This window comes from Ochotona princeps, chromosome 25, assembly GCF_030435755.1.
Source record: "Ochotona princeps isolate mOchPri1 chromosome 25, mOchPri1.hap1, whole genome shotgun sequence".
NCBI classification, from domain to species: Eukaryota; Metazoa; Chordata; class Mammalia; order Lagomorpha; family Ochotonidae; genus Ochotona; species Ochotona princeps.
The window spans coordinates 28767511-28791790 of record NC_080856.1 but is presented as its reverse complement, the minus strand read 5'-3'; positions in this window follow the sequence as shown (position 1 = coordinate 28791790).

Below are 24280 nucleotides of genomic sequence, written 5' to 3'. Positions count from 1 at the left end.
GTAATCATCATAGCCATGAAACAAGCTTCATTTTCCCGTGTTGCTACCATGTGTAGCGGAGAAATCAAGTGAGAAGTAAGAGGAATGGATGTGGAAAGGATCCAATACCTTTTAAAAATAATAATTACTATTGTCTTAAAGATTTACTTGTTTTATTGGAAAGTCAAATATACAGTGGAAGATTCTCTGTTGGATGATTCACTCCCCATGTGACCGCAGCGTCTGGAGCTGCGCGAATCTGAAGCCAGGAGCCCAGAGCTTCTTCCAGGTCTCCCACACGGGTGCAGGGTCCCAAGGCTTTGGGCCGTCCTCGACTGTTTTCCCAGGCCACAAGCAGGAAGAGAAGCAGGGCAGCTGGGATTAGAACCATGACCATATGGTATCCTGGGCATGCACAGGGCAAGAACTTTAGCTGTTAGGCTGCCACACTGGGCCCATCCAATACTTTTTAAGCCCTGATTTGTTCTCAATGATGGTTAAATTTATTGTCTCTTTTTAGAGTCACTCTTTAAAATGTGGTGGACTTATTTCCACACAAATGTCTCAAATAGTGCAAGATATGAAATGAGTCTCCCCAGGATACCGAAGGTCACACAATGGATACTCTTGTTCTTTATCCTGCATGAGGGCTCATTGCTGTTAGGTAAACTTGAACTAGTTAGCTCTGTTCATCAATTGGACATTCTGGGAATTTGGGAAAAGAATTCTCCAGCCAGACAAAAAAGCAAGACTCAAAACTTGATGAAATGATGTAGTGACTGTTCTCAGTCATAATCTTTAGTATCCTCAACTTAAAATAGTTGTTTCTGCATATATAGATAGGGAATTAAGAAGGACTTAGCCAGGGAAAAAGCTCCAGTCATTCATTGCATGGAGGTTCTGGTTCCTAAAACTGAGTGATAGGTTTTAGTCAAGCACCAGTGTGCAGAAATAGATCAAATCACCTTAGCGAGTCCAAGAAGAGTGTGCTTTATGATCCCACAAAAGTGGGGAGAAAAAGCGAAACAGGTGTCCTCCGCTCATGTCCTGTGAAGCCTAACTTAAAGCCTTAAAATCTCTCATTGCCTAGTGGTAACTGTGGGAAACCACTCACTTACAAAGATGAAATGACTTGTATCCCATGATCGCCGTAAATGTTGGAGCTTGAAATTCTTCTTGGGGAGACATACTTCGAAGAGTGGTTACTGTAGGTTTTGTGAAGTTGGTTCTCTGCCAAATTCTGGGCAGACTTTCCCTCAGTTGTCATTCACTGAAATGTTGTTCCCAAATAGGAAGGAAATGTGGCAAACTTTCACCAGTCAGAAATACTTTAGCTCCAAATATGCAAACTATTGCTTCATTAGTGACAGCAAGAGCAGTCGTGAATTGCCCCTACCACAACAATTCTATGATTAATATTTGGCTCAGTTATTAAAAAAATGCTAACTGACATTTCCAGGGACTACAATATTTTAAAAATATTTTTGATATAAACTGGTAACATATGAGAATGCTTTAAAAACTTGGTGGAAAATCAAAAGTTTTTTGGTACAATTTTTTTTTTAAATCCGTGCATAGTTTTGTCATACTAAGGACTTTTTGAAGACTCCCCGTGTATAGCAGCCACCAAGAGCTTTAGTATGACACTGATGTGTGATAGATTTTCATTTATTCCCCTGAGCACATGATGGAGAGACACAAGCTCTTCTCCTTTCCTCCATCATATTCACTCCTATAAGAACTCTTTTGCAATAAATATGTAAAAGCGTTTTAATAGCAGGAAGTAGTTGACTTAAGTTGTAATAGCAGTTAATAGAGAAAGATTTGGGTTTGCAGATGCTCTACTCTGAAGAAACAGAATATTCCATCCTGGTCATTGCATAATTCGACCCATCAGAAGAGCCCCTTACACACCTCTGCCAGGATGGAGCCTGGATGCCCTGGGTTAAGACAATCTGTGGAAGAAATTCCAGGCACGTGAAGGAATAAGGAGGTTGAGAATGACTGAGGTAGCTGTCATTAGGCCTCAGAAGTGCATTGTGCTGCCTGAGGGAGACATGCGTTTTGTTGCTTTCTCCCTGTATTTCGATGAATCCAAGGTGTGTTTGCATCTAGCCCCTGCTGTGTTGCAACAACTCTATGTTCTGAGCAGAAAAGGGAATTTGCTTTGGCTTTCACATTGCAATCTTACTCCTGTTTCTGTTTTCAGTCTTTTATTTTCACCTTTCCCAGAGGGATGATTTTTCTGCACTTAAACAGAATAACTGTTTGTTCCTACATACACCAATCATGTGGCTAATAATTCCTTAGATAAAATATTCCATCTAAAATTAATAATGTTTATTTACTTAGTGGTGAAGTGTGAGGTTAACATTCAACAAACATTGGTAACAAGCAGAAAGTACCACACTAAACTTAAATTTAAATTTAAGTTAACATTAGGGTACTTATGGAAGTGCCTTGGTATTATTGTTATTGTATAAATAGGCTTATAAAAAGGACTGAGATTGAATCAATAATCAAATCCCTCCCAATCAAGAAAAGCCTTGGGCCAGGTGGTTTCACCACTGAATTCTACCAAATGTTTCAAAAAGAAATTACCCGAGTCCTCCTCAGACTATTCCGAGTAGCAGAAAGGCAGGCAATACTTCCAAACTGTTTCTATGACATCAACATCACCTTAATAGCAAAACCATTTGGAGACACAACAGAACAAGAAACTGCAGGCTGCTATCCATGATGAACATAGACACAGAGATCTTCAACAAAATAGTAGCCAGCAGGATCCAACGGTACATCAGTCAGATAATTCACCCGGACCAGGTGGGATTCATCTCTGACATGCAGGGATGGTTTAACATTCACAAATCCATAAATGTAATTCACCACATCAACAAAGTAAAAATAAAATCCATGTGATCATCTCAGTAGATGCAGAGCAGGCATTTGATAAAATCCAACACCATTTCACACTAAAAGCCTTAAGCAAGATAGACATAGAAGGAAGATTCTATGACACAATCAAAGCAATATGCTAAAACCCAATTTCAGCATCATACTAAATGGGGAGAGACTGACAATTTCTCCACTAAGAACTAGAACTAGACAAGGATGTCCACTGTCTTTTTTTTTAAATTTTTATTAATTATTTTGCATTATGTGACAGTTTCATAGGCTCTGGGAATCCCCCCATCCCTCCCCCTCACCTCCCCCCAGTGGATTCCTCCACCTTGATGCAGTATTACAGTTCAAATTCAATCAAGATTCTTTCATTGCAAACATATACCAAGCATAGAGTCCAGCTACTTATTGTCCAGATGGGTTGAACAGTTTCTTGGGGAGACCTTTTCTGGTCTGAAGTTTGAGCTGGCAGAATATCATCACAGTCAATTAAGAGTCCCAATATAACATCAACAGCAATTTGCAATGTTATGGAGTTGACATGGTTTTGAGTAACCAGTGTATTAAAAAAAAAAAAAAAAAAAAAAAAAAAAAGGAAAACAAGTCCTAGCCACAACCTATGATTAGCTCATTGACATTTCAATTTTAGTTCATATACAGGACCGGCTGCTCTATACCTTAAAATGGCCATAAGGCACCATTCAGCTGTTCAGTGTCCATTTCATCTTAGTATTTAGCCAGTTGTTGTGTTGAAGTAAAATTTTGCTGATCTTGGCAGATTTTAGGATAAAAGGATGTCCACTTTCATCACTGCTGTTCAATCCAGTGCTGGAAGTCCTTGCCCAAGCTACTAGGCAAGAAAAACAAATTAAAGGAATTCAGATCAGAACTGAGGAGTTAAAACTATCTCTGTTTGTAGATGACAATTCTCTGCATAGAACTAAAAGATTCAATCAATGGGCTATTGGAACTCATAAAAGAACAGGAACTCATACAGCTGAGACTGGTGCTGTAACCTAGTGGCTAAAGTCCTCATCTGGAACGTGCTGGGATCCCATATGGGCGCTGGTTCTAATCCTGGTGGCCCCACTTCCCATCCAGCTCCTGGGAAAGCAGTCAAAGATGTCCCAAAGCCCTGGGACCCTGCACCTGTGTGAAGGATCCGGAAGAAGCTCCTGTCTTCAGATCAGCTCATCTCCAGCTTTTGCAGCTGCCTGGGGAGTGAACCATGGGGCGGAAGATCTTCCTCTCTGTCTCTCCTCTTCTCTGTATATCTGACTGTTCAATAAAAATAAATAAATCTTTAAAGAAAAGAATTTGGCAGGGTAGCAGAGTACACAATTAATGAACATAAATCAAATAGCACAAGTATACACAAGTAACTCCATGGTAAGTAAAGTCCCTTTAAATGGATGAAAGAAACTTTAGAAGCCTTTGAATTAACCTAAGCAAATATGTGGAAGGCCTATATGATGAAAATTATGAAACGTTGATAAAAGAAAGAAGACATTAAAAGATGGAGAAACCTACGATGTTCCTGGATCAGCAGGATATACATAATGAAAATATTATCAAAAGAAATGTACAGATTCAACACAATCCCAATTAAAATTCCAACAACATTTTTCTCAGGAATAGATCAAGCAGGAGGAATCACAATTCCAGACCTCCAGACATATGACAGGGCAGCGGATATCAAAACACTCTGGTACTGGTACAGAAACAGGGAACAAAATCAAAGGAATAGAATAGAAATGCCAGAAGCGAGCTCACACATGTACCATCTGCTAATCTTGAGTCTCTTTAGCAAATGTTGTTGGTAGAACTGGATAGCAGCCTGCAGAGGTAAGAGACAAGACCATCCACCTGTCAACTTATAAAAAAATAAAAATCCATCTCTAAATGAATCCAGGACCTAAATCTTCCCCCGTGCAGAAACAATCAAACTATTCGAGGAAGACATATGAATCACACTCCAAAATATAGCAATTGGGAAAGACTTCTTAGAAAACTCACCAAAAGTACAGGAAGTCAGAAGCAAAGTGCAAACCCGAAGCTTCTGTACAGCAAAGGAAATGATCAACAAACTGCAGAAGCAACCGATGGAATGGGAGAAAATCATTGCACACCACACAACCAACAAGGGAATTTATCCAGGATTTACAAAGAGCTTCAGAAACCCAGGGACAGTACAACAAACAAAAAACAAACAACCCTGTGACAAAATAGGCAAGGAAATGAACATAAACAGACATTTTTAAACGTACAAATTCAAGTCCCTAGTAGACATGAAAAAATGCTCATGCTCTCTTAGCTGTCAGGGAAATACAAATTGTAATCACACTCAAGTCCCACCTAACTCCAGGGAGGTTTGCCTACTACATTCAGGTGTGGATGTGGGAAGAAAGCTAGCCTCCTTCACCACTGTTGGAAATGTAGGCTAGTACAGCCTCTGTGGAAGCCAGTATGGAGAGCGCTAACAGAACTGAAAATTGATGAGCCATATGACCCAGCTATCCCAAATCTGGGAATATATTCAAAGAAAATGAAATCTTCATATAAGAAAGGGATCTGTAAAATTTATAGCATTGAGCCTAAAATCTCAAGGCATAATTTTAATAAAACTGAATGTGCCAATATTGTCCAAAGAACAAATTCTACATCAAGTTTGTTACAAAATCCCCTAAAACAAACAAACAAACAAACAAACAAACAAACCTGAATTTCAGGTCAAGGTTTCCAGGTTTATTGCAAAGATAAACACGCCAATACTGTGCGATAGACCACATATTAAGTTTTCATAATCTCCAATCAGGAGCTCCTCATATCTTTCCTTTTTCATTTTAAGAGGCTTACTGCCCAAATGAGTTAGTAATTTGCATCAGGGAGACCCTCCCCACCCTTTCTATGATCCAATACTCTCATAATCTCAGGATGAGTCATCTATTCAACTGGAAAGAAGTCTCTGTTCATACTGAGTTGCATTTTGTCTACTTTCATGAAGTCTCCTTTGTAATCTAGTGATACTTATACCTCCTTTGATCTCTTCGTAGGAAAGCAAAGTCTCAGATACTCCTGAGGACCTGGAACTAACTTTAGCATTTTAAGCACAAAGATTTACTCTTTTGACATATGAATCATTTGGTTTATAAAATCAAGCCGTAAGCCAGTATTTTGAAAAAGCCTACAGTGGTCATTAAGCAATCCTTATGATGTTATAGAGTCAGAAGATCTTGTGGGTTTAGACCTGCCAGCAGGCCCCAGGGTCACCGAGGGTAAGGCGATGGTGTTGTTTGACCATACATAAGAAGCACCGGAGACAAGCTGGCGAGGAATGTCCGCTTTATTACGCATAGGTTACAGCTTTTAAAGGGTAAGGAAGGGGAGGGCAGGAGGAAGCCTTCCTGCAGACCGCCCTCCCCCCTACCAAAGACACTATAATTGGCTGTATGACACGTCTATTTCCCTAGATCTTCCGGTCATGGCAGTGGTCATGTTCCATGTGTATTCCCCTTTACTTTCTAGCCATGTTGCAGGTCATACTCCTCAGGCCATAGGGAAGTAAGTTTTAGGCCACCCCCCAAAAAGAGGCAGGGCAGGGGCCTGGGGTGATCACCCAGAAGAAGAAAAGCAATATATTGAGACTAACTTCTATAAAGTGGAAATCAGCAATAGAAAATTCTGTTACTTACAGAGGCAGAACAGCTCGGAGAGGTGTTTCATTTGGCCCAATGGTCAGTCTGCTAGTGGACTGTGTTGGACTGTCTAGGTTCAGTGTTTTTCTCTGGTTTCTGACTATTGCTTGCTTCCTGCAGGTGTAGACTCTGAAAGGCTGCAGTTGGTAGCTCAAACAACTGGGGTTCCCACTGCTTGCCAAGGAGGTTTGGATTGAATCTGTGCCTCTTGGTTTGGCCTTGGTCTTTATGACGTGTGGGGACTGAAACTATGCATGGGTTTACATGTTTTCTTTCCCTCTACAATTTACAAAACTGTGAAATGATATAAATGAAAGAAAAACAACATATCTATATAACATATTTTGTCGGAAAAGCAAACTAGAAATAACTAAAATAAGAATCATACACACATATTTAAAACGAACTATTTCTGGTTTATAACATTCATGTTTAGAAATTTAAATCTTTTGGATTTCTATTGACTTTAGTAGGCTTAGAGAAATGCATTTCTAGAATTTTAAAGGAAAATGGGTCTTTCCTTTGATGATGACTTCCTAAAAGAAATCTTTGCAAGTCAATTAAAATATGCCCAGTTATAGACAACTGCCTAGGATGCATTGTACTTGTGTATCTGTACTCTTGTGGGCATAGGGGGCTGTGGAGTGAGGTTACTGAGGGAGAATGTGATAGGTGAGGAGTGACTTCTGTGGGACTTCCACCAACCAGGCTCCTGCACTTGCACGTAAATGAAGGGATTCAGACCAGATGGTTTAAAGAAGGGAAGCTGGAGTTCCATTCAGGGGCAAATCAATATACCTGACCATGTGGGAGAGTTGAGCTGGGATTGTTGGTATCAGCCACTATCTATGAGCACACAGGAAACAATGTCTCACATGCCTGCTTGGCAGGTCTTAACCACAGCACCCACCAGCGAGTGTCAAGGCAGGGGGTGGGCCATTACAGGCTGGGCCATGACACTAAACAGCATGCAAGAGAACGAATTCTGGGGTAGATTCTGTAGTGGATTTGTGGGCTGACCCCTATGGGACTGCAATATCAACTGGTTAGCTCGAGACTTGGGAGTAGTGATGGGCTGAGCTAGGCATGACCATGGAACTCAGTATCACTCATGGGTAGTCATGGCACCCAGAAACACACGTAGGACAGGGGTGTGGCAAGCCTGTTAGGGGAGCAGTGAGGACTCTGTGGCAGCGAGTGTGAGAGCTGGGACTGGGGGCCAACTAGGCTGACCCAGGCTATAAAAACTGTTGGCTTCACATGAGCTGGGTTAGGGGGAGAGCCAGGCTGGGCTAAGCGATAATACCCACTGATTCATGCATACACCAGTGCATGAATAAGTACAGATTGGTCAGGCTTTGCTACAACATTGGCTTGCTAATGCTGGGACTGGAGACAAATAGTGTCAGGCTAGACTACAGAATCACCTGGAAAGTGCAAAATCTGGGGCTGGGAGTAGGCTTAGTGAGGAAATTGTGGGCATCTCTCTGATGGGCTGCAGCTAACACCAGTGAGCATGGGAACCTGGCTGGACAGGCAGTGGCACTTGCCAGGATGAGTGTGGTTTTGACAGCGGGATTGGTGAGGCTGAGCTAAGCTTCAACACCCCTGGATGTATATAAGAGCCAAATGGGAAGTGGAATGAACTGGACCAGTCTGCTGAACTTTCCAACACGCACAGGAACTGACACTGGGGGCAGGCCTGGCTGGAGTTTCTGAGAGTCTCTCTGACTGGATTGCAGTTCCCCCTGATGTGTGTGAGAGTTGAGTGTGTGGTGGGCAGAGTTAGGCTGGGCCACATATTCCATTGTTTTGGGTAAGAGATGGGGCTGGGGACAGAACTAACTGGGAGACTACAATCACCAGTGTGTGTGTAGGGTAACGTGGGTGACAAACTGAGCTGGATCCCGTGCTGGCTGGTACACAAGGAGTCAGGTCAGGGGTCATCTCTGGTGAACTATCTTTGGGGGATTCCCAACTGAACTACTCAACTCAGAACTCCAACCACAGGGAACATCACAGAATCTGTGGTCTGTGGAGTGTGTGTATCAGAAATGTGTTTTCTCAGTTGTTAAAGCCCGTGCAGCAGACTGAATGACCAGATGAACACGGGGAACATGACAATCAGTTCATTGAGATCTGCAGAGGTGTCTAATGCTGTGGAGGGCAGAACAAATTGGACAGCTCTCCTGGCCACGCTTTGACAGTGAGTATCTGGGCGAGTGGAGACACTAAGGTGGACTGTATCAACCAATGGACCTTGGAAAGATTTCCTCAATGTTGGCACAGTGAAATCAACAGCATCTCAGAACTATCCAAACCTCTTAAGCAGTACCCTTGGAACACGCTCTGCACTGGAGACCCTGGGATGAGATCAGGTGGTCGTCCCTCATCCCTGGGTACTGAAGCAGTTCAACTGCTGGGAGTGGCCCTCTCCCCACCTCTCTCAGATACAGGAAGGAAAAAGAATATTGGAAACTGTTGTTTCCTCCCCTTCGTCTATTCCTTGACCTTCCCCACCCTAATCTGTGGTCCACATGGGCATGCGTTCTTATTAAGTATGTAAATATCACCAAAATAAAATAATTTAAAAATAAGTAAATAAGTAAGAATAAATTATTTATCTTTTAATTTCATTAACAGGGTTAAAACAAATAATGTGATTGTTCACCTGAGTTATATGTGCTTTTCTTACAGTTTTTAGAGATCCTAACCTCATATTTAAAAATAATTTTACTTAGCAATCATCATAAATTACTGTCTTATGTGCAATGAATATCAACTGAGTTGTTTTTGATCTTACTTATTCTCCAAAATTTCCAATTACTTCAGGATTATCATATGTGAAGAATTACAAAAACATTTGCAATAATTATTTGAACGATAGAACTATGGGTGCTTTTGAATACCTTACAATTTTATTGAATTTCCTGCAATTTTCTGTAATAAGCATTCTCTGGACTTTGAACCACAGCGTTGTGTGTGTGGTATATGGATAAATGCTGTTGGGAACAGCTGTGTTAAGGTGGAGGAAGCAGTGAGGGAGATATAGCAGGAGCCTCTGCTGATCCTAGTAGGCACTTGTGGCTCAAGTGTCTTGTCAGGCTCTGCTGCTTTCCAAGATTTTAAGCAGGGAATTGGATTTGAAATGGTGCAGCCAGGATTTGAGCTTGCACCCATATGGCAGATGCTGGCACTGTAGACAAAAGATGAGCTTGCTAAGCCACCAAACCAGCCACCCAAGTGGCATTAACTTAATAGTGGCATTTTAACTGCTGTGCCAAACACTTGTCCTATATCTTCACTTTTTAAACGATGTTTTGTTAACAATTTAGTGAATGCGTGTAATTTGCTGTGTGTGTCTGTATTAAAAACCAAAGCAGGAGATCACCAGGTCAGTGTCAAGAATGGAGTGATTTATTGAGGCTTACAAGGAAAGATCAAGAATTATCTTCACAGTGGCAGAGTTGATGTTCATCTGGATGATGTAAATTTAAGCCTTGATAATACCTTTCCCCACCACAGAAGCCTCCCTCCAAGAATTTATCAGTGATGTCTGACATTCCAGCATTGTCAGTTAATCCCTTTAGGCTGCTGAAATAATTACTCACTTTTGAAACGCATATCCTCTTGAGAAATAATTTTAATAACTGCAAGACATTTTAAAGGAGACATACAAATGATAGCTATGAGAACACAGGGCAGAAAGGTCATTTATACATTAGAAATAAGAATTAATGGCAATAATTATATTATTTGATCTACTAGCTCTAAGAGACCATGGTTATCACTAAATGTAGCCTGCAACGCTTACCTGTAATGTTGACTATCTGCACACATTTGGATATCCAGATTATAAAAGGAATCACTTTACATAGAATTATATGCTTGTTAATCACTCAAATCCATAGCTCAGCTCCAATCTCTCTTCCACCTTCTGTGACTTCACTTGCTAGGATTCCAGTCCTGTTTCCAGAGCATCTTGTATAGATACTTCGAACTCAGCTTTCTTTCCATGGAGCTTGTATTTCAAATGTATTGTTTTACAGTACTTGATCACGTTTTGTGAATAACTTTGTTAAATCTACCTTCACTATGGAATATTTCTTCTATTTTGATCTTGGTTAGGCATAGCTTGTGAGATATTGAAAAGCTCATAGAGTCAATTCCCTCATTCCTGTTATTTGTGAGGATGTTGAGCCCTGTGAAGAACAGTAACTCACAGCATGTGGCAAAGCTGGAAATAAACCTCAACAATTTTAAATTTCCCTTAGTTCCAACTGCTAATTCTGTGCGGCACTTTCGATTACACTCATTAATTATCCCCTGGTTTAATTAAATCAGTCCTTCACTTCCAAAAGCATCATCAGATTAAGCTACCTATTTTTTTGTTGATTTTAGAATCCACTGTGTCATGGAATTTTATTTTTATATTATTTATTTACCTTCTGATCAGAGAGAGCACAACTAAAATTATTCAAAATGCCTGCTATTTAATGTGATACAATATTTGAATGTCATACACTCAGCAATCTTCCTAGGAAATATGCTCAATGTAAATGGTACTGATTTCATCTCAATGCACAAACTCCTTGTCACTTTGTAAAATACTTTATGCAGTGGGAATCTCCTTTTAAAAAGGTCAAAAATCTTTTGGGTTTAGTGAATCAATACTATCTATTCAAGGATGAACTAGCACTCGCCTATTCACAACAATAGATAGACACGTTTATAAAAGCAATGCAAGATGTCTTTTGGAGAAGGGTGACATATTTTGAATTTCATGTAGAATTGGACACAAACTTGCTACATTTGAAAGATGAAGGGATAAAATATCAGCCTAAGATTTAGAGAATGCGGAGCTTGAGGCTGATGGCAGGAGACAGATGTTACAAAGGCAAGTGGATTAAAAACTCATTTCTCCATCAGTGACTATATTTGCTCCCCTACCCATCTGAAAAGATATGACTGCAATAATTTGTAAATAACAAAATGGGTGGGTGAGCAACCCTCTGGAAAGTGTGTTGGATAAACACACTCAAAATCCAATGTGGTAATTTAGGAGCAGTTACTCAATTATGGGTTAAAGTTTTGCCAATTTCTCTTTCAATAGTTATGTTAATTAGCTTGATTTATTTGTTATACAATGCGTATGTTATTCCTAAACAACTTATTGCAAGTGATAAAGACATACAATTACAGTTAAATGAAAATTTAAGAAGTATAAAACTGTTCTGCTACATTGCCTTCTGAAATCACTCAGTTTTGTGTAAAATTCCACGCATAACATCTAAACACTTGATGTGACTCTTAGCACGAATACAATGACTTGGCACCCGTAACATATAAATGAGGAATTGGAATTACAGATTAAATAGAACTCATTAACTTTTTTTGGATCATTTTAATGTTTAAACTCCCCAAATTTTAAAACCACAGAATCCATGGGCTTCTATAACTCTGTGGTTTGTACCTATTCTGTAATTCTCCTCATTAGTAGTCGTTACTCCTTTTCATCTCTGGGGACACCTAGAGTGATAGAGAACACAGGATTTCTCGAAGCAGGACATTTCCATTTTAAAAAAAGTTTAGAAGGCTTATTCAGCTAACAGATTTAGAGGTAGAAGTCCAAGATTGGAGGCTCCATTTGTTCAGGTTCTGATGTGGGCAGCAAAGCCACTGGCAGGAGGAGCTGCAGAGTTGGTAACATCTTGAGCCAGAAAGAGGGAGAGAGTATGAGAGAGAGAGACAAGGAGAGATATACATGTACACACACATTTAGGCTTGTATAATAACCCTTGCTCAAGAACTCAAGAGATCACATAAGAGGTAGCTTCCAAGGACATACCACCAAAGATCTGGGGCTTCCCGCTAAAGATTCTACTACCCACCAGTAGTGCCACCCTGGCAAACAGGTCTGTAAATGATGTGAACTTTGTGGGGCATCAAGTCTCGGATCTAAGCACAGCACTCCGACTCTGATCCCCAAAGCTTTATGTTTGTCTCCAAATGCAAAATGATCCATTGTATTGTTGAGTCTCAAAGTCTTGATGTTCTAGCATTATTCAAAAGTCCACGTTGAAAGTCCTAAGACTCAAGACAAAGCATCTACAAGCCCCTGCCAAAGTAAAAGCAAGTTACATAATTATATGCTACGTACAACGGTGGCAGGCTCCATGTAAGCACTCGTATTCCAAAAGGAGGAGATAAAGAAACTTAAACAAGAGTGATCTGAGGATAATAATAAGAAACACATGCATTGAATGAAGTGGGGAGGAAAGAGCTGCCAAGCTACCCCTGCCCCGACTCCTAAGAAGGGAAACACAGAGATTCATTCCCATAGGGGAGGGGAAAGGAAGAAAGACCGGACCTCAGACTTGAAACTGAGCCAGCTAGAGTGAAACCCTGTTCCCAGTCCAGTCCAAGTACACCGAGACTTCACATCTTCCCTAGCCAGCAATGCAAGGGACCACCATGGCCATCCTTCTCCCAACCCCCACCAGACTTTAGCACCAATGTCTGAGGATTAGGGAGCAAAAAATATGAACTTAAAAGAACCCTAGGTTCACTGGAAGTTCAGTGCTGGGCATGGTACAGTGAGACCAACACCAGATAAGTCCAGAGGCACCTAGATCCAGACTCCAGACATGGCGTCTAGATCTTTCCTGCCATCAGGTGAAGACCTGCACCCTGTGGGATGAACTTGTTTTGTCCTGTATTACCACTAACATTAGAAATGACTGACACACATGCTAGGATCACAGAGATCCCTGTGATGGATCAGGTGGGAAACAATTGAATGCATCCTGGGCAGCCAAAGCACTTCTTGTACCACCTCACCTTAAAGTCGGGCAGAGAGTCAAGAGTAGCATTTCAATCACAGCGGCGTACGACATCAAAGTAAGCTCAGGGCTTTGGCTTCAAGCTCATTGCCAGTTTCAATGCAGTGACATTCCTTACCAGAGAGTCTCCAGACAAGTACTAGACATTCCCTGGCTTTTTGTGGAGACCTGAACCCTGGTCAGATGCATCCTATACCACTCCAACCTGTTGCAGGCTTAGGGTCGAGGTCCAGAAACCAGTGCAAGGCCCTGTAGTTGCAGCCCACAGGACTAGCCCAGCATGGTGTCAGCCAGGGCATCCAGAGACTGCCTTCATCCCCACCCTTCCAATCCAGGGACAGAAGAGCAAGGAGCCAAGGGGAGATCATGTCACCACAGTGAGTCCACGACTGTGTTTTGGTGGTAAACTATCACTCGGTATATCTCGTGGACCCTGGCCTCAGGACAATTTAGACTTGCCATAGGTATAAGGGGAGATGCTGGCTACTGTGAATTGAACTTATGTCCTTGTCAGCAACACTTCTGGTTGATTACCAGCAGTCTTGGACTGAACATTTACCCACACCCAGGTAGTCCATAGCAAAGTGGGGCTTGGCCATACGCCCCGGTACTAACAGGATATAGGCTCTTTTCTTTTTCTGTTCTTCTGGTCTTTTTTAGCATGTTTTGTTAATATAAAGAGAATAGACTTCATGTTTTTTAATAGGTTTTCCAATCTTTATTGGGAAGGCAGGTATTACACACAGAGAGACAAAGATCTTCCACCCACTGGGTCACTCCCCAGATGGTTCCAACAGCCAGAGCTGAGCTGAGGAGCATTAACCAGTTGAGCCAATGTGCCAGCCCTTCACGTATTTCATAGGTACAACTCGAAAAGATAGCCAAATTTACCCTTCTCCATTTCTCCTCGCTCAATTGTTCTTTCATTTTTATAATTTCTGTAACAATAGAATTTGAGTTTTTAGTATCAAAGGACTAACCATGATGATTAACATGTGAAAGTACAAAGATCACAGCTCCATTGAAACATAAACAAGAATTAAAAACAAATCACATCACAATATTTCTGATCAATTCTATACGTTTTTTGGTATTCCGTATGAAATTCTACATATGACAGAAAGCATGATACTGGTTTATTTTACTAAGATAAATGTCTGTAGCAGTATCTATTTTTTCATGAGAAGACATAACAGGCCACAAATAGCTAAGCAATCTTAACTAACAAAAACAGAGCTGTAGGCCTCACAATGCCAGAATTTAAGGCAAGTGATGTGGCAGTTAGAATGAAAAAAGCCTAGATCTTGTGCACAAAGGGACATGTGGACCAGAATAGGAACCTCAGAATCAATCCATGCAGCCACAACCAACCAATCATTGGCAACTAGAATCAGTTCCTGGAGAAAAGACAGTCTCTTCAATAAATGGTAGTGGGAGACTTGGACTATAGATCCACAACCCCCCCCCCCCCCCCGAGGTGCCTAGGTTACCACAGTCTCCACTTGTCTCTGCTGGTCACTGGGCACCTTGGTGGGGTAATGGACCAATGTGATCCCTGTTCTCAGAGTTAAGTGGGCAACCCACTTCTAGCCAACTTATCTGCCAGGAAACAATGTAAGTGATGATTGAGGCGGAAAGCTCTAGATGTGATGTATCATTACAATCTATGTGACCACAGGGTTGTCAGTTCCATTCCTCACTCAACAAAAGGTATCATAGCCTGGAAGACAGTAACCACATGCCTGGGAAAAGAAAAGCTAAGTAGGTGCTAAAACATTGCATTGAAACCTAAGCTGGTACCATGGGGACCCATATCTGCCTGCTAGACTTTTGGTATGTTCTACCCCGTGATGTTGACCATACCCATGTAAGTATGAATAATTAGACACCATTTGCAACTCGCTGGGCTGGTGCTCTAAGAATACAGGGGCTGGAGACCCTGTCCCGTGAGTTACTACTGCTGCCTAGTCATGTTTTCTGTAACTGAGACCAGCACTCTGTGCTTCCACTAGTTTTTCTATTTACTGTTGTGGAAGATAATTTAGGAGATTCTACTACAAAATCTAACTGGAATAAAGCCAGAATAGCCCAAAACACCAATATCTCATGGCACATTTTCAAGACAAAGCATATTGCCATGAATACTACTTATTAAATGTGATAAGTATAATTAATTCACCAGCTGTGCTAACAGCAAGGTAAAGTCACAGAAACTGTGAAGAAACAAGACATTGGGATACTCTTTTCCAAGTACAATCATTTAGTAGGAGAAGGGGATTGATAAAACGTCTAATTGAATGATGTTATGAAATGTATCCACACGCAGAAGAACGAAACAAGACCTATTCTTCATGCCTTATATGGAAGTCAGCTCCCAGTGGATCATGGATCTAAATCTGACCTAGTAGCAGAGTGGAGAAAAATACTGAGGAAAGTCTGCAAGATATTGGCATAGGCAAAGACTTCTGGGATAGGACCCCAGAAATACAGGCCATAAAAGCAAAAACAGTCAAATGGGATTACATCAAGCTAACAACTTCACAAAGTGAATATTCAACTAATTGATTTGGAGAAAATATTTTCAAACCATCCAAGCGATAAATGATTAATATTCAGGGTATATGAAGAGTTCAAGAAAAATCAGCAACAGAACAAACAATCCAGCTAATAAATGAGCGAGGGATATGAACAGGTATTTTTCAAAGGATGAGCTACACATAGACAAAGATACACGAGATTTTATCTTACCCCCATTTAAAATAGGTATCATTCGAAAATCAAAAATTAATAAGTGCTGGTGTGATGTGGAGCAAGTGGGACCTTACTATATAGTTGCTGGGAACATAAACTTGTACAACGATTGTGGAACAAAGTATGGAGATGGCTCAGAGATCCAAAAATAGATCTACCCTAAGATCCAGCCATCCCACACCTGAAAATTTACCCCAAGGAAATGAAATCTGTGAGTGAATTGTTTGTGCCTCCATGTATATTGTAGCTCTCAAGGTCAGAGGCATTTGGTACTCCCTTCCCAAGAGCCCCTTTGGGCCCAGGCCTCTTCCCACTTGGGCCATGCTGGGGCAGGTGTGGGGGTGGAGGGTGGGTGGGCACAGTGGGTGGTAAGGTGCAGAGAGTATAACGAACAGAACCATATAAACACAATGGGAAAGAACTTAACTAGTAGAAGTGTAGCTTATAGAACCTTCCTCCCTGTTTCAAAGGCAAGAATAAAGACATTATAAATGACAACAAAAAAGAGGGGTAGGGAAATCCTATTAGTGCTGGCCTGCTGGGGGCAAGCATGGGGCCACAGGCTGGGCCTCTCACCCGCCCCCTGGGGCCTGAACATGCAGACTCCACTCCCTGTCCACCACTGCAGAGGCCAGCCAGTGAGGGATGACAAGGATGCTGGGACCCGCCAGCCAGGGGTGGGCTGTGGTCAGGTCCAGTGGGGAGATGAGGCCTCCGGAGCTCAGAAACGGACATGGATACACACCTTTACACACCAGGGTGGCTGGTGAGGGACATGGGTGCCCTGTGCATGACAGCGTGCCCCGTCCCTCTGGTGGCACGTGTTCCACTCTCAGCTTCTGAGTCCCAACCAGACTGCCCAGCCAGGGACTGGTTCCTGTAGCCCCTGGAGACAAATGGCCTGCAGGGGTGTGTGGGTGGTGGTCAGCATCCCACCCCATGCCCCATACTACAGAGCTGAGCCTGTGGCCCCCATCAGCCTCCCCACTCCCACCCCACCCACTCAAGACCTGCCTGGGCCCACTACTGCTCCAAGGATGTCACCTCAGAGTGGTCTGGTCAGGCCTGCTGCCTGCAGCACTCCCCTCACCTCGGTGGGGTGTTGCTATGACCTCTCTTTTCTTATTTCTATACTTTGAAAAAAAAGTAAAGGCTTCAAGGAATGTCAGAGGCCAAGATATGGAGTCCTCCCACACAGTCCATCAACTGTGATCCACCTTACCGTGGAATACTTACCCATAAAGAGTTAATTCCTGTTTTTTTTTTTTTGTGGGGGGGCAACCAAATGGATGCAACTGGGGCCATTACAACTAGTGAAATAAGTCTGTCCCCCAAAGATAAATATGTTTTCTCTGATATGTGGTAATTAATACAGAATGCAAAAGAAAAATCCACGGAGACAGAAGAATGAATTGACATCTTATGATTTTATCATTGTTCTTAGCCCTTGGTATCGTCCCCATGAACAGCTGTGTATTTTAATGTGCTGAACGTTATGGTTAGTGAAACATTAAGCCTGTGATGATATAGTAAGTAGAAATTACGTTACTGCAAAAATTAAAGTGAAAACGAAATAACGGGGGAATAATTTGGGTAGGGATGGCAGTTAAGGATGAATATCTTCATATAATTGTATGTATGAAATCTATTTTTATATTAATGAAAGTTAAAATAATCAAAGAGCTAGAAAACAGTTGAAAAAATGAGGAAAGCAAAGCAATATAGAAATTAAATACTTTGCAAATAATTCTGTAAATGAAGAACGCAATAAGTCAAATAAAAATCTTGTTAAAATCTTAAAATTAAATTTACATCAAGAAAATGATAGAATATAAAACAAGAATGTAAAGGAACTCTAAAATAAAGACTGTCAAACAATGATGAGAGGAAATGAAGAAAGCACATATACCAACGAATATGACCTCTATGGTTTGGAGGACTTCATATATTTAAATACACACAAGTGCAAAAGAAAAAAATTAAAACAAACTAAAGAGTTGGGTATTCCAAGGGACAGGGCATTTTGATAATTTGCTTTTAAAAAGAGATTTATTTATTTGAACGTTGTGTTTGTGAGGGGGGCATATGGCGAGAAACAGAAGAGAGAAAAAATGTGTGATATTACTCTATCTACCCATATTATCGAAAAATTAGTGTATGTGTGTACATATATACTTTACATATGAAGCAGTTACAGGGAGATACTAAGAGCTGGCAAATCTATTTGTAAGCATTGAATTAGTCAGTGCTACTCTATATTATTTTAATAGTATCATTCTGTGGACCCCGGCCCCTTGGCACAGTAGGTTAAGCCTCCACCTTTGGTGCCAGTATCTCATATGGATGCCAGTTTGAATCTGAGTGGCTCCAGTCTCGTCTCCCTGCTAATGTAAATGAGGTGGCAGCAGCAGATGGCCCAGTCTTCAGTCCTCTGCTCCCATTTGGGAGACCCCGGAGAAGCTCTTGGTTCCAGCCTTCAGACTGGCCCAGTTGTGGCCATTGTGGTCAGCTTGGGAGTTAACAAGTGGACGGAAGATTCTCTCTCTCTGACCTTCCTTGTCTTTTTGTAAATATGTCTTTCCAATTGAAAATAAATCTTTAAGCATTTCCTAATAAGACATAATAAAATAATAGAAAGGGGGAAAATCTGACTAGATGCTTATAAACAAACAACAAATGGACAACAAACACATAAATAAATGTATCACCAGCCAACAGAGAAACGTAAGTCAAACCATAATTGTATGTCCTCTCAACCCAGCTAGAAAAACTACTATCAAAAATACAGAAAGTAACGAATGCTGACTGGGATATGGAGAAAAAGGAATGCTGATACACTATCGGGAGAAATATAAATTAGCACAACCTTTGTGGGAAATAGTATGAATGTTCCTCAAAACTATTTTCATCATTTGACCTAGCTGTCTGGCTTCTGAGTGTATATCCAAGGGAAACTGAATTAGCGTTGAAAGAGATGCCCACACCTTCAGTGCCCTCAGGACAATTTCCAGTTACTAGGTAATGGGATTGAGCTACAAGTGCCTTGATGGATGAATCAAGAAAATGCGCTAAAACACAACGTGGAATATTATTCAGTCACAAAAAGAATGAAGTTCCGACAATTATGGTAAAATGGGGGAATCGAACATTTCTTTGGTTAGTGGAGTAAGGGAACTACATGTATATTCTCTCTTATTTGTGGAAGTTATGAAAAAAATAGCTAATTTAATCTTGGAGCACTGATCACTTAATATTGGAAAGTATCATGGAAATAAGACCACTGAGGAGCCCATAGCCACTTATGAGAAGGAAGACGTCTTTATCTGAGCCAGCTGGCATTAGCCAGGGTCACGCCTAAAAGGCTGACTCTCAAAGTCCCCTGTCATGAGCCTTTGGAGGGAAAGGCGTTGGTTCCAGCATGGGCAGCAAGCAAGCAGGAAGTTGCAGAAGCACTAATTCAGCTGGTAGCCTGCGTTGTTTGGCAACCCATCATGACACAGTCCATGGTACTTCTAATCTGCTTTGTCTTAGCTTCTCGTGGTAACGGCTTGGTCCCTTTGGCTCAAGTCTGTTGTGCAAGCCTCCTCTGCATGACCAGTGTGTGATGCCTGCTTTTTTGTGAGACCTGCATGTAAACCCACTTTTCTCCTTCAATAGCATGAGGAGATGTAGGATTTAGGGAGGTGGTGTGCTGGATAGCAAAGCATTTAGATAAAAGTCCAGATTCCAGGGCTCGCCAGGTCTGTGAGCGGTACTCCAGTTTCTAAGGATGTGGCCTGTCCTCTACAAGGGACTGAAAAAGAGGAGTGTGGGCACCAAACACAAGTACGAAGCAGAACAGCTGCTTGACTTTTGTTTTACTTTTGTTGTTGTTGACAGCTATTATGGTTTGAACAGGATTTTCCTTCCCAAATTCATACAGATATTTAATCCACAAGGTTTAATGCTAGCAGTTCATGGATTTTGCTAATTGTTGATGGATTAAGGATGAAAACTTGATTTGATTACATCATCGGACAGGCAGTCTAGTGGGAGATGTTTAGGTCACTGGGAGCAGGCCCATGGAGGGTAGCTCTCCCCAAACAGCTGGCTTTTTAAACTGAGCCTGTCTCCTGTTTCTTTCTCTTTCTGGATTGCCATATGATCATTCCTCTGCTATTTTCTGGCCTTACAAGCTGCCTGAACCAATGGGGCTGCCTCATCTTGGATTATGAACCTCCAAATCTATAACCTAAAATAACCCTTCCCAAGTTCTTCCTCTCAGCTATTTTAGTTAAGGTAACAAGAAGGTTGGCTTATACGTACGTCTGGTAATCAAACCATGTAAAGGGTAAAAAGATTTAGGGTAAAAAATAATCCTAAAGACATGTTTCTGAAGTCTTGTATCTGAAACACACTGTGCCTGGAAATGAGCTCCTAAGGCTTGGGGTGCGCCTGCCCCTATGGCCAGGCTTGCTGGTCTCAGCCTGCGCGGCAGCTCTTACAGGGCTCACTACAAACATCTGTGTCTTGCTAAGGATGGCATGGCAGCTTGCTGGTTGCCTGCCTTTTCGGGTCTACACATGAGATTTATAGCACCACTGGCCAACACCCTATCACTCTATGCCATGGTTCTGACCCTGGAATACATTTCCTGGTTTCCCAAGCTTTTCCTCTGAATCTCAGTGGAAGCTAACGTGACCTGGTCTTACGTTCCGTGTGCCTGCAAAATCGAGGTCCCACCGAAGACACAGAAGTCTGAGGCATTAGGCAATGTGGGTGGGCCTGTTCAAAACAAGCGATGCAGTCATACCTTGGGCAGAGATGCCCGGATGTGGCACTGACTCTGGCAGACAGGGTGCCCCAGGGCTCCTTCCTGAAAGGATTCTTCTCTGGTGTTGAAACATCTTTGCACTTCTAGGTCTCTGATGTTGGGAAGAGCTCTGGGCTTGAAGGTTTTTGCGATGCCCTGGAGGCAGCTTTTCCATAGTCTCAATGCAGGCCATCTGGCTTTCTCTTATAGGCACTGATATTTTCAGCACCTGTGCCTGCCTCCGTCTTACGTTTCTAGGCTTTTGCTCTTTTCCTGGCCAAGATGTGATTTTTACAAATTTGTCCACTGTATTCCAGTTTGCTCATTCATGATTGTCAATGTAAAACGGAATAAAAGTGTCCAGTAACATCTAAGCCACGGTATGAATGCTTCGTTCTTTCAAAATCACCTCAGGCAAATGAAACAGTCCGCCATTCCTAATCTCAGCCTCCCACATGGTGTAACAATGGTGGTGGTATTTAGGTCAGTTCCCAACAGAACTCTCATTTCTGTCTGAAACCTCATCAGGACGGCCCTTCCTGCATTTTCATGAGCATCCCGATCTTCCGAATCTTCGCCACACTCACCAATGATGCCTTGCTTACTAAGCTTTCTTCAGCTTGCTTCTCTAAACTGTTTCCACAAACTGATTTCCAGGGCGCTTCAAGAATATCTTGAGACTAGTGTCCCCGCTCTCAGTACCAATTTTCTGTATTCCTGAGTTTTGCTTAATTACAGTGAAATACTAGAGGCACCCGACTTCATAAAGGAAAGAGATATTTTTGGGCCCGGCGGTGTGGCCTAGTGGCTAAAGTCCTCACCTTGAATGTGCCGGGATCCAATATGGGCACCGGTTCTAATCCCGGCAGCTCCACTTCCCATCCAGCTCCCTGCTTGTGGCCTGGGAAAGCAGTTGAGGGCACCCAATGCTTTGGGACCCTGGACGCACATGGGAGACCTGGAGGAAGTTCCTGGCTCCTGGCTCCAGATTGGCACAGCACAGGCTGTTGTACTCACTTGGGGAGTGAATCATCAGATGGAAGATCTTCCTCTCTGTCTTGCCTCTTCTCTGTATATCTGACTTTGCAATAAAAATAAATAAACCTTACAAAAAAAAAAGGAAAGAGACTTTTTAAGCTCACAGTTTTGGAGGTTCACATTCAAGATCAAGGGGACACCATTTGTGAGGTTTTCCATTGTTCTGTTTTTGAAGTTATTGATCCATGCATTGTCTAAATGGAATTTTTGTATCGTCTCTAAGACACATTTTCTCTGGGACTAAAATGAAGCACAAGCATAACCCCCCCCCCAAAAAAAAAGCAGAAAAAAAAAAAAACCAAACAAAACACAAGAAGACCCTTGGGTTTCCTGTGAAATTAGGGAAAAGTCAGCATTATATTGGCCAAGCATAATTTCCTTTACCAAAAATATATGTACAGATTGTACGGTAGAACATTGTGTGTTGTCTAGTACAAAGACGCTTCCAACAGATGCGAAAGCCATTTCTAGTGTGTGGAGGGTGTTGCGTGTACCTCCACACACTGGAACTTCTTCCTCACTCATTGCTCATGAGCCATTTGAATGTTACGGGCTAATGAACTGCAACTCTTTCATCTAAACCTAGTCAACTCTGCTTGTTTTACTTGTCTTTTCCTAGGTAGAACAATTTGGTTTTGAGTTGAAAAGATCAATCATGTTTTGCACACAGAGCTGAGCACGCACCCTTTGCTGGTTAATTGCCTCTTCACATTTACAAGTCTACATTTTGCCTGTGCTATTTGTTGCCATCTCTGTCTTGGGACACGGGGCTCGTGTTAAATAATGCTTTTCAAGTTGAGTTTCAATAATTTGAGTGTTGATATAGGGAGACAGAAGGAGATGAGTGAAATCTGGCCACCCAGCTTTCCAGTGTGACTTTGCATGGACTCAAGGAAACACTTTGCTGGAAAAGCTATCTCCTATTGAAATGATGAAGTCAGCCTGGGGCCAGAAGTAGCCTAAGATTGGAAGAAATTTCAGAGTTGGAGAGTGCTTTTACGATGAATGAATATCACAGGCATTGTGTTTTGCTGTATGATTACATCTTAGTTTAAGAATTGTGCATTTTAATAAAAGACTTTGATCATAGCAAAGAGATCTATGCTAGGAAGGATGATAATATAATTTCATTAAAAACAAAAATATAGAAGCACGCAAAGAAACATATTGAAGAATCAGCATTGTCTTTTTTAATATTTCAGAAAGGAACTGCAAGTCTCAGAAATACTTCTGGGATTTTTTTGTACCCGTTCATTAGTGGCCAAATAAAACAGTTTTAAAATTTTCCTTTTCAGATTATTTCAGGGCAAATATGTTCTCATAGGACCTCTGTGTGTAAACATTTTGCAAGTGTATTTTAATAACAGAGCTGACATATTTTCTGTTCTGTTTAGTAACACAAAATTGAAATTACATCTTGAACTAAATGTGAGTCTGTGTATTAATCTCTGAGTTAAGCAGGAGCATTGCCACTAAGTATATATAGAGTATAGATTGGGAAATACCTTTAGCCATCAATCAAATCCAAAGTTGACCAAAGTTGCTGTTTAAAATGAAAGGTGAGTAGAATACGATAAAACTATAATAAATATCAAGTTGTTCATTAAAATTTGATGTAAAGGGTTACCCTGCCTTCTCTTTCAGTAGCGCAGGTTCAAACAACAACATAATTGTCATGATTGATAGGTTCATTATTAAAACTTCAAAATTACTTTTCTTTATGGATAAAGCTTCCAAATTTTCTCTATAAAACATGATTATTCTGAGCAACTGCTGCCACCATGTTAGCAGGCTCTAGCCTAAAACAATAAGAGAAAGAAAAATGATCTTTCAAGAAATAATACAACTATATGACAAGTAATAAAGAAAAAAGCAAAATTGTAGGATGCTGTGTTATTGGATACAGATATTCAAGTTTAATCACATTAAAACAAAACACCTCATGGCATTAAAGCAGAAGAAAAAGCTGAATGTGTGTGCACACGGACACAGATACCAGGACTCGCACAGACGTGACGGAGATCATGCCACAAAGAGCCTCCCCCCACATAAAGGAAAGGCATGGTGAGGCAAGACGTGCACAGTAAGATCACACAGAATCTGTTTATTCTCACCTGAGATTTTTTGTTTTAACTACTTATTGAATTATGTTGATTGTGCTCAGACAGAGTCAATCCTATCCAAATGCTTGAGGCCGCTCGTGGGAGTGGCGAGACCAACCCCTAAGCCCCCAGCTTGCTGCTTCCCAGGGGTGCCTGAAACAGGGCGCTGGATGGGCAGCA